Source organism: Centroberyx gerrardi, chromosome 11 (genome assembly GCF_048128805.1).
Source record: "Centroberyx gerrardi isolate f3 chromosome 11, fCenGer3.hap1.cur.20231027, whole genome shotgun sequence".
Classification (NCBI taxonomy): Eukaryota; Metazoa; Chordata; class Actinopteri; order Beryciformes; family Berycidae; genus Centroberyx; species Centroberyx gerrardi.
In genome coordinates, this window is record NC_136007.1 from 10514211 (window position 1) to 10531242 (window position 17032).

Sequence of the window (17032 nt, forward strand, 5' to 3'; positions counted from 1 at the left end):
CTTTCTCCCCACAACACCACTAGTTGGCTTAGATTGAATGGAAATCTAATGCACCGTAATCAGGATGCTACTTGTCACGCACCCTACTTGTCATGCAGTTGGAGCAGTATGTTTATGCCTTATCGCCATGCTTTTTTGATCTATTATGCATTAGCGATGTCTTGTGTTGTGATAAGCTGTCCTCAAGGTGCTGTCTTGTGGTCCTTTTTGAGGAGTAGACAAGTGGGAACTGGGAGGTTTTTACCTCCAAGCTGGAGAGATTGTCACAGAGAGGAAGGTTTCAACGCACAGACGTGAACGGTGGTGCTGAGAAGTCACACTGTGCATATTGTGGCAAAACAGGGGAAATATCAACACAACCGCCTCAGGACCATGGACATGGACGGAGCCAGTGAACCAGGGAACGCACTACCTGCAGGGCCACTTCAGCAGCAGGGACAGCAGCTCCCCGGGCTGAAGCTGGTGAGGTGTTTGAAGGGAAGTAGTCCAAGTGCTGCAGCCAATTGGCACTTGGACCTGGACACACCTGAGGCCCATCAATTAATCAGTGTGGCACAGACACTTTTCACAAACATGTCTGATGTACTTCTACTTCATCTTACTCATAAAAAGGATGACACACAAGTGTGTGTTGTCCCAAAGAAGACACACAGATGTGTTAAAAATGACACATCCTTTGTAAGAGAGTCGATCTCTATCTCTAACTCTGTGATCACTTATTTTGTGTTTCAACATAGTGTGTAACACAATACAGGTGTTGTCATTGACATATCTTTCTGTTTCTGCACAAATATAAAAAAGTGATTTGATCGAGGGTCACAAAATGCTAACTGGCTAACCAAGGCTAACTCTAATTTCTGTGCTGTTAGCATTTTGTGACCGTCGATCAAATCGCTTTGTGCAGTCGCCTGACAACAGAAACTGAAAGATATGTCAGTGACAACACCTGCATTGTCTATGTTGAAACGAGACTGTCCTCCCCCAAAAAACGACCCCATAGGTCATTTGTTCCTACACTCTAATACGACCCACAGGAGCGTTTCCTACATTAGCGCCCCTACCGGCGGCAGGAGATGGCTATGTTGGTCTGCGTCCACGTCACGTGACTGTCAAGTTTCTCTCTGCAATATTTTAAGATAGTTTCGGCATTAAAATGCGTTTTGATAACATTTCTAGCGAGAAATGTGCATTTTATTTTCATAATCTTCGTTCAGTGAATGTATGATGTTTAGTTTGTTAGTTATTACGAAGATTCATTCAGGCTTTCTATTGTTGCTATGGTGGTTGCTATGGACGCTGCTATGGATGCATTCGACTCCTGTTTTGGGTTGTCTGCCATCAGCGGGCTTCATTCCATTTCAAATTGCCGCTGGTCGGCCGCAACCCGAATCCAGACGCCACTATCTCTGTTAAGAAAAGGCGTTTTATAGCCTGTGATTGTAAAATGTGAAGTTGCTCATTTAATTTTATATTTCCAAGAATATGTGGCTGAGGATATTTAATATGAAATCATCTTTCTTAAAACATAGTCTTCCTCAATTAATATTGAGCCACGTCATCCAATAAAGCACTCCAACGTTGTGTGTGTGTGTGTGTGTGTGTGCGTGGGTGTGTGTGTGTGTGTGTGTGTGTGTGTGTGTGTGTGTGTGTGTGTGTCAAATCTTGTACCGTGGCCATATAAACGGGATGAAGACGGGGTTATCAAACTGGACTTTACATTTCACATCCCTCATTTAATCCCTGCACTTGTCACTTTCATATATTTCATCGATCTGGACTTTAGATTGTGCATTGCATTCAACCTCCACTGTTACGTAATTTAATTATTTATGCACATGTCACATTTAATTTTTGCTCTTCACTTCACCTTCATATATTTCATACACTTCATTTCTTTGTCCATAGCACAGTCCATTTCCTTTGTACAGTCAATATTTCATTTCAAGTTTTATATCCCATTTCAAAACTATTACTATTCCATTCTGTTAATAGATTTTAAAATTTCAATTTAATTTTAATATTACTTTGTCTATTTCATTATTATTATTATTACCTTACTTTACTACCTTACTTTATTACTACAGAGAGAAACTTGACAGTCACGTGACGTGGACGCAGACCAACGTAGCCATCTCCTGCCGCCGGTAGGGGCACTAATTTAGGAAACACTCCTGTGGGTCGTATTAGAGGGTAGGAACAAACGACCTATGTGGTCGTATGGGTTGGAGGACTTGTTGGTTGAAACATAAAATAAGTTGATCACAGACAGAGTCGGTGGCAACAGAAAGTTGGCTTTTTAACGTTGCTGGCAATGGTGAGAACCGATCTACACCCTGCAGATCTATATGGCTGCAGAAGTCAGCCATGTTTGTGAGGAGAGTCTATTAAATTACCCAGTTTGCTGACAGAAATGTTTGGTCAGTTGGGAGGAGAGAGGCAAGCAGACAAACCTCTAACACTCACCAAGGGATTGCCAGATCAAGTGAGTGAGTCCTGTTGATGCTCAGATTGAACGTTGCGTATCTTTTGAACATTGCTGGATTTCCTGGTGTGTGGTGGCTCACCGGTCTGTGTCTCTCTCTCCTCCACCTAGGAAGGACGAAGCCAACCGTCAAGGCCGTTGGCCTGGAGCATCCCCACAGTGAGAAGGGGAGAAAGGCCAAAGCTACAGATGGGAAGAGTCTTCCTTAGTGTAGTTTTACCTCATACACCCTGTACCCTACAACCCTTATTAGAGATGATTTCTTTTTTACCTGTCGACCATCACTGTGATTGCTTGTTTTATTGTGAATCCTGCCTCCAAGTCCCCTGGTTTGCCACAATGTGAGGTCTATTACAAAATGCCTAATATCCAGTTTTGCGAAATAATTGCCAAAAGTTAATCATTCAATATCACAGAAATATAGAGGATCTCGTAACAAGTGTTAATTGTTAACCAAGGACTGAAAAATAACATAATTTAAAATAAAATTTTGTGCCATCATTTTGTAGATGTCACTTTTCCAAATGGTCAAAATCTCATTTTGATGGAACACTTCATGTTTTACAGCACCAGTTCAGTGCCTGATGAAGACATCCTACTATAGAATGAGGAAAACTCCTCAACGGGTTGACCAATCAATCTCAAACTGCACATGGGCATTGAGCATTGGCATAGGCAGGGACTGACAGAGCTGATTTTTCCATTTTCCCAAATTTACGCTGTTTATACGCCTTTTTGGCAAGTCTGCGCGGAGTTGTGGCGCGTGCATCCCCGGGCATGGACTAGTTGTTCTTTATTTTGGAAACTTCTCAGTTTTGTTTTTCTTGTCTTGGCTTTTCCATCTTGCAGTATTATTGTTCTGGTGCTCTATTGTATTGATCCCTGAAGGAAAAATCCTGTTTTCACTTGCCCCGCTCCACAGGGTCTGTTACAGAACAGCAACCCTGTAGCTGGTAGGGATTCAATGTCTTGCTCAATCATCAAGGCGGATTCTTGCTGTTATGGCAGCTTTGAGATGGAAGGGCGGGCTCCCTACTCATTAGGCTCCCCTTCTGTCCATTAAAAACCCTGCTGTCTAAAAGCCCTTTACTATTGGGAGTTACCTCCAAAGATTAATACATTGATTGGAAATTTTGTAACATTCAGTCAAATCCTTGAGGAGATAGACGCTCCTCTAAATGCATTACCTGCTCAATGTGTCACTCTGTGTCAGTGTCAATTTAAATTTAGTCAATACTTGTCAATGCAACCTATAAAGCGAAAGTGCAAAGGACAACAATACACTGATAATGTTACAGATGTCTTTCATGGTACTGTATAGGACAATAGCTGTCTCTATCTCTCTTCTGTCGGAGTCCTTTGCTTGCGACCGCTGCAGTACTAAGTCAAATCAAAAGCACACTTTGGACCAGCATTAGTCATGGTAATAGAAGTTTAACAGACTTCAAACTCTGTTACACTAAGAATTAAGAGAGAGAAATGTCCAAGCTTAGCAAGCAATTTCTCTTCATTCATTTCCCTCCTGTCTTCTTTTGATCTTTCTCTGAGTGTCCACACAGACACAGACTGGCAACAGACTTGACCTAGTTTTCTGTCGATTGCTCTACATCTAACGTGACTGTTATTCCACATAATATCTCCTAATACCGCTTTCAAATTTTCTCCATTCATCTCCCAAATCCCTTCCAACGTGATCCCATCTCATTCATCACCATTCTCCACAATCTGTGGACTCTCATTACTCCCTCTTCTGCACAATCCGGATCTCAGAAATGGAAAGTAACTGGGCCCCATTTACACTTGTCATTTCATGCGTATTTCTCTCCATATTTCTCCATGCCCTTCTCTATCCTTCCTAATCTAGATGTGCAGACTCCTTGTCATTAATCGCGTTCCTCTTCGACTTCTGTCCTCAGTTCCACCCTCTGACCTCTCACTCTGTCCAGACTGTGGCTCTTCCACATATCTCTCTGCCCTCTCATCATGCTTTGACCTTCTCTGGCTCCTCTCCTCCAGTCCAGCCTGTGCATCCCCACCTGCTCTTTGGCTATCAGACACCTTGCATGCTGAGTGAGCAAGACTTTGGACAGCTGAGGGGAAAGTGGCACATATGTCTCGCCTGGTGACCTTTATCTCTTCCCATCCCTCCTCCTCATGCTATTTAGTTAGTATTATGCAGAGAGACTGGGAAGGTGAGGAGAGAGAGAACAAGACAGAGGCGGTGTCATGCAGCAGACGTTGTGAGTCGGAGCGCAAGCCATGTACTTTCCATAATGTTAGGGTGCGTTCAAAGCAAGCATGTTTGGAGCGGTTTATTCAAACTCTGGAGTGTTTACTCCTTTGGTTCAGTTTATTTAGGCAGGTGATAATGTTGAGGATAACAGGAGGTGCTGGTCATGGTACAAGTTCAATTGTAGATAGAGCTGAGTGTGCAGTTGTTAGGGTTAGGTTTGCTTTTCATCTGAAGAATTTTCATCTGGTGAGAATAATGCCATTTGAAGTTAGGTGCGTACCAAATAACCGTACCAAAACGTCTGAAAATGCAGGTGTCAGTCCTCTACCAAGTAAACTGCTTTGCAGTTCGTAAGGAGTGAGAACGTAATCCGAACCAACTACAGGCAATAACCCCAAAATGCACAGTTTTATGGGTATATTCAGCAGTTGCTTGTAAATCTTGGCATAATGAAATGAACTGAGGGCAGACTTGGAGAGTGCAGAGTCCATCATGCTTGGTTAAAGTTACAGGGACTGGAATCAAATTTGTTTTGACTTTCACCCTGCTGCCAAAATCTCTAACCTCACAGGATGACAGGTTACTAAAACTCTTTCCAGTAAACAAGCTACTTGTGTTGTTTACAAGCCTTGTTTCGCTTGTAATTGGACAGTGTGAACCTCACCACAACAAATACAAAATTGCAACAAAGTAAGCTTTTCCACTGTGGTTTGGACCAAATAAAACAAACTCTAGGTGTGATGTGAACCACTCCTCATTGTCTGCTTCTGACCACAAGAAAATGTTCTCTATACCTCCTCATCCCTCCTCAAAACTCCACCATCTAGATCCCCTGTCTGTTGAGGATTTTATCACTTATTTCAAGAAAAAGAGCGATGGCATCCAAAGCTCTTTTCAACACCCAGACGATCCCAGTATAATTTCTTGCTTCACTTTCCCCAGATGATTCTGTAAATTTGTGTCCTTCAGCAGAGTTACTTTCTTTTCCCTTGTTGTGTTTTTGTTTTTTACTTTCTTTTGTTTGTTTTGAGGCAAAATGTTTTGGAAGTCCTTTGGGTTTTTTTTTTAATCCCACCTGTACACTGTTTTTTCCCCTCTTCTTTGTGTGATTTTACTATTATATTTTATCCGTGTCTTTATCACTTTGCTTCTATGTTTTATTAATCTAATCTAAACTAACTAAACTTAACCAGGTTGATTCATTCCTTCCTCTTCAAGACCATCACTGTAAATCGCTTTCCTTTTCTCACAGAACAAATCAGCACTTGTATTTTCTGAATGAATAAAATCACTGTGTGTGGTGATATGAGCTGGAAGTGGAACAAAAACTTCAAAAGAACCTCCACTTCTTACATGGCTGTTTGTCAAACGTTTATCCTCATGAAATATCTACTCCTATATCCTTAGGAACCAGAGACAATAACTGTAGTATAATCTGTCTGTCCTATCTGAATATGAATACAAATGTCTTCATGATGTTCTAGTACACTCGGAAGGTGTTTTGAGTAGCTGGCTTGGTCACCCAGTTTATACTGCACTCACTATCCCAGAATACCTGCTAATAATTTCTTTCTTTTCCAAAGACAGCTGAAATCATGATGATGCTTTGCGGTGATATGAGCTGAAGGGTGTTTAATCAAAAAGTCAAAAGATCCCCTGCTTCTTATAAGGCTGTTTTCCCCAGGCGGGGCTGACCTGCTCTGTCCCGCTCTAACTCAATTAATAAAGAACGGCACTGTAAAATTGACAGGGTTAGAGGCTAAAACCCACTGGGATCCCCCATACTAAAATGTAGTCACCCTTGGTACTATAACAGAGACTGAAGCAAGCATTCTTATTATTTTTTTGGTTGAATATCTGTACCTTTACTGCACAGGCCGGCCGTCCTTTTTGCATCGTTCCACACTCTGTAGAAAGTGGGTAACCAGGCCAGTAAATCTGCCATTTTGCCCTGCTCAGTGTGGTTTGGCCTGTTACAAGTCCTAATTTGCAGTAGCTGTCAGTAAGATAATGGAGGGGGTAAAAGGGCCTTGGCTTCTTCTCTTGCTAGATAAGTCTTTAAAGTTCAGGAGATAGACATGAGCCTCTAGGCAGAAAGTTCAAACTTAATTCAAGATAGCATGCTGAATAATAACTTATGAAAATGAATAAATAACATATATTATTATTATTATTATTGTTATTAGTAGTAGTAGTAGTAGTAGTAGTAGTTTGTATATAACTGTGTTACAGTAAATAATAGCCAATAGGATAATCAGAAATAAAAATAAAAATGCCAGGCATGAATTACAGAAGGGTTAGAGAGGAACCCAATTTTATGTAAAAACATCATACTCCTACATCCTATTCACACCCAAGGCATTCTGAATCACTGTGCTGGAATTATTGATGTTCTCATAAAAGTGTTTTCTCACTGACATTTTGCTGGACCAGAGATTACCCAGATTGATTGGGGTCTTTCCTCAGGAGCAAACCTGCCAGTCTGTTGATTTTGATTTTTTTTGATGGCTGATTTATCAATAATCTATAGGTGTCAGTGGATGAGTTTCACAAAACATCAATACATCATCTTCTTTAGATGTAGTGTTATAACAACAACAAAGACAAAGTGTGTGTGTGTGTGTGTGTGTGTGTCTGTCTGTGTGTTCGTGTTCGTGTGTGCGCCGCTTTTCATAACCCTGAGGCACTGATGTTTTGTTGGTCGCAGGTGCACATCTGTAGCTGGCTGTTGTTGTTTCTATGAAGGTAAATCAGCCTCAAAACATCTGAGAGCAGATATAGATCTGAAGTTGTAGCCACAGAAAAATATCTGGTAACGCTTTATTTTACAGCCCGCTAATTACGGTATAACTAGTTTGTAATTATGGGGTACTAATAAAATAACAATGCTGTAGTTACAGGGTAACAAAACAAGACGTCCGTGAATTAAGGGGTAACAATTATGCATACTTAAAAAATAATTACAGGGTACAATAACATAATTAGGGGGGACTAAACAAATGTTATCGGTGCTTAAAGGTTCATGCACTGGAAAAAGGCCATTGTAAAGTGCTACCCATGTTTCTATTAACTACATAGGTTGATGCACAGGTTGTTCTGGAAAAAAGAAATTCTACACCTAAAAAGCTGAATTGTAGATTAATAACTTTTCTTTTTATTTTCCTAAAGTTCAGATATGTACTATCAGATATGATAGTAGGTAGTAGTAATAGGTAATAGATTAGAGCGAGCGAACTTGTGGCTTAAAATTGTGAAAGTGCAATATAGGAATTAACAATTAAATAGATGTTTTCCACATAAAAAATATAGTATCTTAATACAAATTTCAAATATTCAGTCATTTGTTTTTTAATCACGTGTAGTTTATAAACCATATATGAAGTGGGACATTTCTGTCATCAAAGGGCCTGTCATTCTGACAGGCCCCTTCTGTCATTTACTGGGGCCTGAGCTTCATCTGATGAATCATAATGCAGCTGGACAGAATGCAACAAAGTTCATAGAATTTAGAATGTCAGTGTCATAAAGGAGCGATTGACCTGAACACAACTCAGACTCACAGTTTCATCTCTGATCGGTGTTCACCTGCACATTGAGAAAGAAAACTCACGTTGCATTTATTTGGAGAAACATCAACAATATCTACCTTTTAGAAAGGAAAACATGGAGAGTGATTTCCATCTTGGTAAGCCACACGTATTTATAATTGTATTATTTAACAGGAAAAGATTAGTACAGAGGATTTTGCTGAACAGACAAACAAGAGACAGACAGTCAGGATAGACTAGTTGTTTGTGTTGAAGGATTTACATTTGTGTCCAGTTCTTCCTTAGTTTGATTTACATTGTAAATTCACAGTTAGATTTGTTGTTGAAACAAAACTATGATGAAAGGCATAAGATGAAGTTATGATGAAGCATGTTGACCTTGAATGAAGCTACATCAGGTGGCCTCATTGATTATTTGATTATTAAGATGTTGCCATTGCATTTCTTTCAGCATCAGTGCAAATGGTCGCTCGACTCAATGCTCTTAATGACAATTGCCATGAAAACATCAACTGCATGTTTGCAAAAGTCCTAAAGAAGGAGTAGTACCTTTATGCTGAAGCCTCTAGTTTCTCTGGAGTGACTGCTGAGCTCGACTGTGACCTTTCACCTCAGTCTGCTGTTGGTCTCAGCTCCAAACCTGCTTGTGGATTTGAAAACCTCAATATATGGGAACCAATAGCCAGCACAGCTTCATCAGCATACAAACATCTCTTGGACATGGACAAAGGAGACCTTCCTCCCACAGAGAAAGAGTCTCCTCTCATGACAGAAGACACAGCTGTAGGAAATGCTGGAGCATCCATCCACCCAGCTCAGCATGTTGAGGATCAATCCAACCTGCTCCACCTGGTTGAGGTTCCATCTCATGAGGCTCAAATGACTGATGACTTCAAAATCATTGAGAGATTGAGGCTGCTTCAGCACTCCCCCAATGGTTTTGACGATGACTACCACCTGGAGGCAGTTGGAAAGAGATACCTCTATGCTCCCCCAGGTGACACATCTGGATTTGTGGCTGACTGCTGCTCACCCTGTGGATCCACTCTGGGCTGCCTGGATGAGTGGGAGCCACTGGTCAAATCCCACTTTGACTTGGAGAAGGAGGGATTTGGTGAGGAGCTCCTCTCAGTTGACTGCTCCCCACAGCATGGGCCGACTCTGGACCAGCTTGACAAATGGGAACCTGTTGTTAGCAGCACTGATTATCACCTGATGCAGTTCTTCTCAGTCCTCCTGGAGGAGGAGGGACTTGGTGAAAAGCACATCTCTGCTTCCTCAACAGTGAGTTCTACATTTATGGCTGCCTGCGGTGCACACCATGCCCCTACTCAAGATCATCTTGATGAATGGGAGCCAATTGTCAAAGCTGATTCTAAACTGATGCTGTTCCTCCAGGACTTGGAGAAGGAGGAAGAACAATGTCCTTTTATCATCAAGGGGGAAACGGTCAACTCTTGTGCACAGATTGAGGCCGCTGCTGAAAGCTCTGTCACCGTCCTGCATCAACCTGAATGTTGTGAGGGAACAAAAGTCACTGTCGTCTCTGCTGGACCTGACAATATCTCCACCTCAGAGGAGGCTCTCCCCATCTCTCTTGCTGAATACACCCTGATTCACCTGCTTCAGGAAGGATCAACCAACTGGCTTCAGGAGTCCCAGGCTCCAGCCATCCAGGTTGATGTCAAAGCTCCACCAAGCCTTGTGGTTGAAACTGTAAAGGGCACCAAGGATCTGTCTGGTCTGACCCTGGAAAAGACGCTTTCACCCGTCCAACTGGTCAAACCTACAGGACCTCAGAGTCTGTTGGACCGCCGCTCCAACAGACCTGCCTAACAGAAGGACATGAGCCAAAGCCCTGCCTGAACACCCTCTCATCTGCAGTCCACTTCTGAACTCCTGTCATCTTCCTATCCACTTTACACAATTGAACTGAATCATTTTATTTCAGTACATTTATTTGCACACTACTGTTACGGTTAGTCTTTGCGCATTTCTTCAAAACACAGCTTTATTCCTACAGTTATGGGTAACCTGTAGCCTAAAGCAGTGAAAGTGTAATGGAATTAATAAATATATGTTGGCCATTAACATTTTCTATACCTCTATTACTAACAATATAATCAATATTTATTCTAAATGTGGCTGTTTTTTCACTGAGAGTCTATTTTGCTTTTAATGTACCACTTGTTTTCTGAAAAAAACAAAAAAACAGTTTCAGGTGATTGACTAATACATTGAATGGGGAAAATATGGCCAACCTATTACTAATGTATACATAAATGTGTTAATTCTGGGAAATCAATCAATCAACATTCATCAGTGGCTGAGACAGAGAGACATGAATTCTACTCGACCATAGAGACCGTAAAAGTGAGACTGGGAGTTCTGCATCCCTGACGAATGGGAGAAGAGTCTGGAAACGACACAGGACTATAATCTGTAAGTGTGTATGTGAAAATCACCAGTGTTTTTTAATTAGTACACAGTGGCGCAGAGCCAAAAACAAAATTATGCCGGTGCTATCCTTTAATTTATCTACCAATTTTTAATTTATCAGGAATTAGGCTACCACCACCTCTACCTCATCCCTCATATCTCTGTTCCTCAGTGGCACAGTCTTTGTCGCCAAACTTAAACTCCCCTTGGACTTGCATTGGCTTGCATTCACCATTGCCTTTCTTGTGTATTTGTGAAAAATATAAATGACTGATAAGTTCACTTTTGGGGAAAAAAATACCATATACCATATACTGTATATATATATATATATATATATATATATATATATATAATTTTACAAACTGATAACTTAATTTACCCACTGTCCTATAAAAAACACCATATTTGTTCTAACTTGGTGCTATCCATCATTTTGGTGTCACTTTTTTCAATACATGAACTGGACAACTTTGAGCTTAGGATCTTTAATCTTAGCATCAGTTAGTTGCTATTAATCTTATTTGAATAGCTGCCACACACACATGCACAAGCACACATGCACATACATACTAATGTAGTGTATTAGTAATCGGATGGCTAAGATAATATTTTTGAGAGAAAATCGAGAAATGTGGAAATGTCACCCCAATTATTGTCTTTTGTGTCAGATGACCTTCCAAATATTGGAATGATCAAATTCTTGCACGATACATTTTAGGACAAATCTAAAGCCGTTTTCTGAAAACTAAAGACATCTACTAAACACATCTATTTTCCTCATTAGAGAACCCAGGCTAGCTTTTCTACTTTAATTATGTTTTCCACATGTAGTGTTGTAAAACCCTTCGGCAGAGTCTAGACAGTTAAGCAGGATGATTGGCAGGAAGGATGATGTAAGTGAGTTGAGGGGCAGGTTATGGGCGACACGGGAAGGGCAGCGGGACCGCAACCACAGTGACGCCATCCAGGAACGCTCGCCGCTCTCCTGGCTGCAGCCTCAACAGATGCATACAGACACGCACGCATACGTGAACACATGCATTCAGACACGCACATACATGCACAAACGTATGCATGCACCGAAATACACACATCCACTTGTGCACACACTGTTTTCACTTCACACCTCCACGTTTCCATAGAGACCATAGCCTTTTTTGGATCTTCCTCTGCCTCTGCCTCTTCTTCCTCTTCTGCTTCCTCTACCTCCACTCACTGGATTTTTTTTTTACATTTTATTTTGGAAGTCATTCAGCGGTTAGGACTCCAGGAGAAAATTTGCAACTCTGTTGACAAAAGAAAAAGACAGCTGGAGCCAGGAAAGTGTCAGTCACATCCTTGACCTATTGGAGGTTGAGAAATAAACACACACATACACACACACACACACACACACACACAGAGGCTATCTCTGGTTCTCTTGACAGACTTGCACCTATTTCCAAAGTTAAATTATTGGCTAGTGCCGAGGTCTGATGGGGAAAAGACATGCTGTCACACTGGGTTACTGAGTTTCAGCCTGGGTGGGAGGAAAATAAGCCAAAGCAACAGAGGGCAAGCAGCATGTCGAATCACAATGGATTCCTAAAACAGAGAGCCTTAGTCATTACAAAGGGGAAATATGTTAAAAATTAGTTCCATCCTCTTCTATTGTGAACATTTCCATTTCAAAGAAGTCAGATTGAGCCAAAGGGGAGCTGTGAACATGTACAGAAAGTTTTAAGTGGAATGATATACATCAAAAAAAAAAAAAAAGGACATTGACTTAAAAATAACACCGTCAGTTAGCATCAGCTTCAACCCAGCAACCTAGCGACCTTAAAGTAATCTGTACATTATGAAAGAGCCTCTGGGAGCTGAGAGAGCGGAGGGAATAAATTCTAGGGTGAATGTAGTGACTTTTCTCTGTGGTGAGTAGGAGAGCTGTGTGGTGTAGAAATAGAAGTGTTGTTACTGTCACTCACATTACAGTGTGACTGTTGTGCTCAGAGACATGTGGCATGTTCCTGAAAAAAACATGACCAGTGTTTTTGACATGTGGGTCCAATACAGTTCTTGACAGGAGTTAGTAACTCAATAGGAGTTTAATCAGAATTGTAATTAGAGTAATGTTATGCACCAAGGACAAAGGGTCTCATTCACAAAGTTTCATAAATTCTTCTTAGTTTTGTTCTTGAGAAAAGTGGCTAGAAATAACCAACGTGGGATGCAGGTTGACACCAGGGCAAAGAGACCCAAGAAGAAAAACTTTAAACTCTGAAATAAATGTGTTGTTTGTGGTGGAGTGAGTGAAAAAAGAAATGAACTTTTTAAAAGTGTAAGCAGTGGAGTGACGGCAACGAAGGAAATAAAAAACATGGCAAGAAATTACAGATTCTGTCAATGCTGTGACATCAGAGACATGCACCTTGGATGAAATGAAAAATAAATGGTTTGACTTAAAGTTAGAATCTAAAAGGCATAACTCGAAAGATGTGGTTTATTATCTACAGACGGAGGGCAGAGTGCTGTCAAAAGAATTTGGAGATTAATAGGAGAGACTGCGCTGTCAGGTGTCCAGTCACCAGAGGAGTTGGACACTCATTAATACAAGCAGCATCTCCATCAGATGCTAAGCTCAGACCTTAGGCTATATAATAATGTTGTTGACTTTGACTGTAACTCTTGACAGGACCTTTCCACCTGCGGTGTCCAAGCACCTCCAACGGCCTTTCAGCACACATATAGTGCGCTCTGTGGCGGAGCGAGTGTACGCATGATGATAATTATGTCATCGCTCCTGAGGGGTCTGAGGATTTGTCCACGGTGTCATCAGCTATGTGGTCAAGGAATAACCTCATTCACCTAGAGACAAACTAGTTAGCCGTGAGACATCGGTTAATATAATTTCCACTCAGTTGAAAAGGTCACGCAAAATGGCTCTGAAACATTTCAAACATTGAATAATTTCAACAATAGGAAAAGATTTCAAGTAATATTTATGTCATTTCAAGGCTAGATTGATTTAACCTTATAGATGCTTGAACAGCCCCAAAAAGTGGAAACATCAATTACAAGATGGGATTTAAAAAAACAAAAAAAAGTTGCCCACACCACTGTTCTGCAGCATTAACAAGATGTGGGTCCTTCCTCGTCAGCGGGAAACCACATGTAGGAGGTTTAGCTTGGCGTTACAGATTTGCATGTTTTTGGAGTGTTATTGTTTGATTTAAATAAGAAAAGGCTTTTGGACACGGTGCTTTGATGCACATATGTGTGCAGGCTATTGCTGTATGGTGTATTGCTCTTGCTTCTGTGGTCACAGACTTTTCGTGAGTCTAATTTGAGTCAGTTTTTGACTCAGCCAATTGGATGTTGATTGAATGGTGTTTGGCACCAATTTATTTTTATTAGAGTCTGTTCTACTGCAAAATATGGGAATTTGATGTATTATGGTGACAGCTTAATGATGCCATCCACTACATATGGGAGTGTGCGGCTGACGGATGGCTGTGATATCATCCTGGTCTCCTATCTCTTTCTGTCCCAGTGGCCAGGAAGGCAGCAGACAGCACCTGGACATGTGGAGGGACAGGATGGGACCTTTAGGTTCTCATGCTCAGTTGTGGCTCCAGAGTGTAGCAGAGATCCAGGAGAATTGCCTTAGTTAGTTTAAAGCGCATCATGAGCCATTCATCACTCTCAGCAAACATATCTGCACCTTCCATAAAGATGCTCTCTCTCCTCAAGGCTCCACTAACAGCGAACACGCCATTGTTGGGTTTGGCCGTGCTGTTATGGGTCTTCATATCATAATTAATAATTTGGATCAAAACATGTGTTTCAATTGAGTAGAATTGCCTATTATGGCTATAAATTTGTTCATATAGCTTTGTTAACAGTAGCCTATTTAGGCCTACAAATGCATTAATACACATTTTGTTGTTAATACATGGTCTGGTACTACTTAAAGTGATTTTGCATAACAAATAAGGCATTCTAAATAGAAGCCACTTCAGCATAATGTCTTTCCACATTTGTGCACGTACATTTTGATGGTACCATTCAGGTAAGAAAAAAAATATGAATGCCAATATGTTTGTGGAAATGTTCATGACTAAATTTTTGTGAATGAGGCCAAGTAAATGTAGTTTTAAGATAACCTAAAGGCTCTGAAACATTTCAAACATTGAATAATTTCAACAATAGGAAAAGATTCCAAGTAATATGTATGTCATTTCAAGGCTAGAATGGTTGATTTGACCTGATAAATACTTCAACAGCCCCAAAAAGTGGAAATATCAATTACAAGATGGGATTTAAAAAACAAACAAACAAAAAAACCCAACATATCCAGCTTTTACTTTGTCCTGGTTTGAGAAATACATGTTTGAAGTTGGCTGGTTCTGTATCTGGGCAGTCTGCCAGAGTAGGGTGACATGAGTCAATGTCGAGATTCAAATCACTGAGGAAGAACGGATGAAATAGCCTTGGTAAAGTCAGGTAAAGTTAAAACTGTAATGGGAATCTCCATCCTGTCACACACCAATGTTTTCTATTTCTGCATATTTGATATAAGATATTATTCAATAACCATAATATTTCAAATGTAAACTTTTAGTGCTGATTGACCTTCATTCTGAAAAAGAGTGACTAAACATTTGATTTAAAGACAGACAGCATGCGACAGCTAAACCTAAAGTTTTACATGCATTTTCAGGCTGTAAAAGGGTTACGTACATTTCATGTTTGTCAACTTTAGAGTAAAACAGACATAAAACGGAAAACTCCAAAGGGCTTATTTTTCATGTCTAACTCTTAACGAACATATGTGAAAATATACCTAAAATTTAGATGGTCAAATAACTACTGGATTGTACCTTTTAAAAGGGTGATACATATTGTTCCCTCTGTGTGTATTAATAGGAGGCAGCTACTGTTATTTTCCCTATGTATCAAAGAAAAACAAAACCCAGGTGCACAATACTCCTGAGGAAAACTGCTTTCTCTGTTCTATTCGTGGGCTGTTTGCTACATCCACAGTCTCCCTTGCCTTGCCGACAGACAAATAAAGCAGTGTGTGTGTGTGCGTGTGTGTGTGTGTGTGTGTGTGTATGTGAGAGCATTTGAACAACCTACTTTGTTGGCATGAATGTGTGTAATGTGCAGGGGCCGGGGGTTGGGCGTGGGTGGGGGTGGGGGGTGCAAGTTCCTCTTCACTGTAAGAAGATGGGTGGATTCTCCTCACCAATTAATTCTGACCCCACAAGCATATTTTTACTTGCCCTGGCTGTTCTGAAGCATTGTGGAGGCTGGTCAAATGGAGACCTAATTAGTTTGTCACTAACTAAAAACAACCCCAGCCCCCTCTGCCTGTTGAAAAAAGTTTACACATTCAGGCTCTGTGTACTCCAGCAAAGCAGTAGTCACTGTGTGAGTCATACTTATTTAGAAAAAAAAAAATATTCTAATTGAAATGATGTACATGAGTCAGAATGTTTTTGCACTGGCTTGCTGCAGCCAATTCGTGCCGTAGTAAGTGTGTTTGTTTTCTGTTGCTTAATAGGCCACTTGTCTGTAGGCCAATATTAGCAAATTTGTTTGATATATTGATATTTTCTTTTTGCCAAGGTGTGCCAGTCATTGAGTCTGGATGGAATTAAAGTGATGGCATATTGCAGTGCTCCAGTGTGTGTGTGTGTGTGTGTGTGGGTGTGTGCGTGCCCATAGCTGGGATTGGAACAGTTGTGGCAATGCTTTTTCATTTCATTCTTTACCCTCTCTAGGCTCGTTTCTGCTATGAAATGATCTACAGTATAAGACTGCTGTTATTCAAACATCACATTTATTTATCCGTTAACCTTCCCAAAGGCAAGGTTGGCTTCACTGCTTTGGCAGTGGCTCCTTATTACATCCCAAAAGTACACCCAAGATGCTGCACATTATTAATCATTAACTGCTTTCCCATATTCTTGCCATTCACCTTAGTGTGTCCCCCCCTAAAAGTTGAAATGAACTGAGTGGAAATGAGTGTGTGAGACAGAAAGAAAGAGATGGGGTAAAAGAAGGTGTGTTTACCTGCATATGAGGGTGCAATGTGTTTACTGTGTGAGTGTGTCTGTGGACTATGTGTGTGTATGTGTGTATGCGCACCCACACGTGCAAACCTGTCAGCTGATAGCAGTGCAGCGTTCAGCATGAAATAGTGAGTGAGGGCTCAGATTTCAGCTGACGTGGTGTAACACTGTGTCTTTTTTCCTACTCTGTCCTTGTCTCTGAAAAGTCATTATCACCATCCACTCAATCTCCCCGCATCATTTCCCTTTACGGGCATCTGCGATGTTGGCA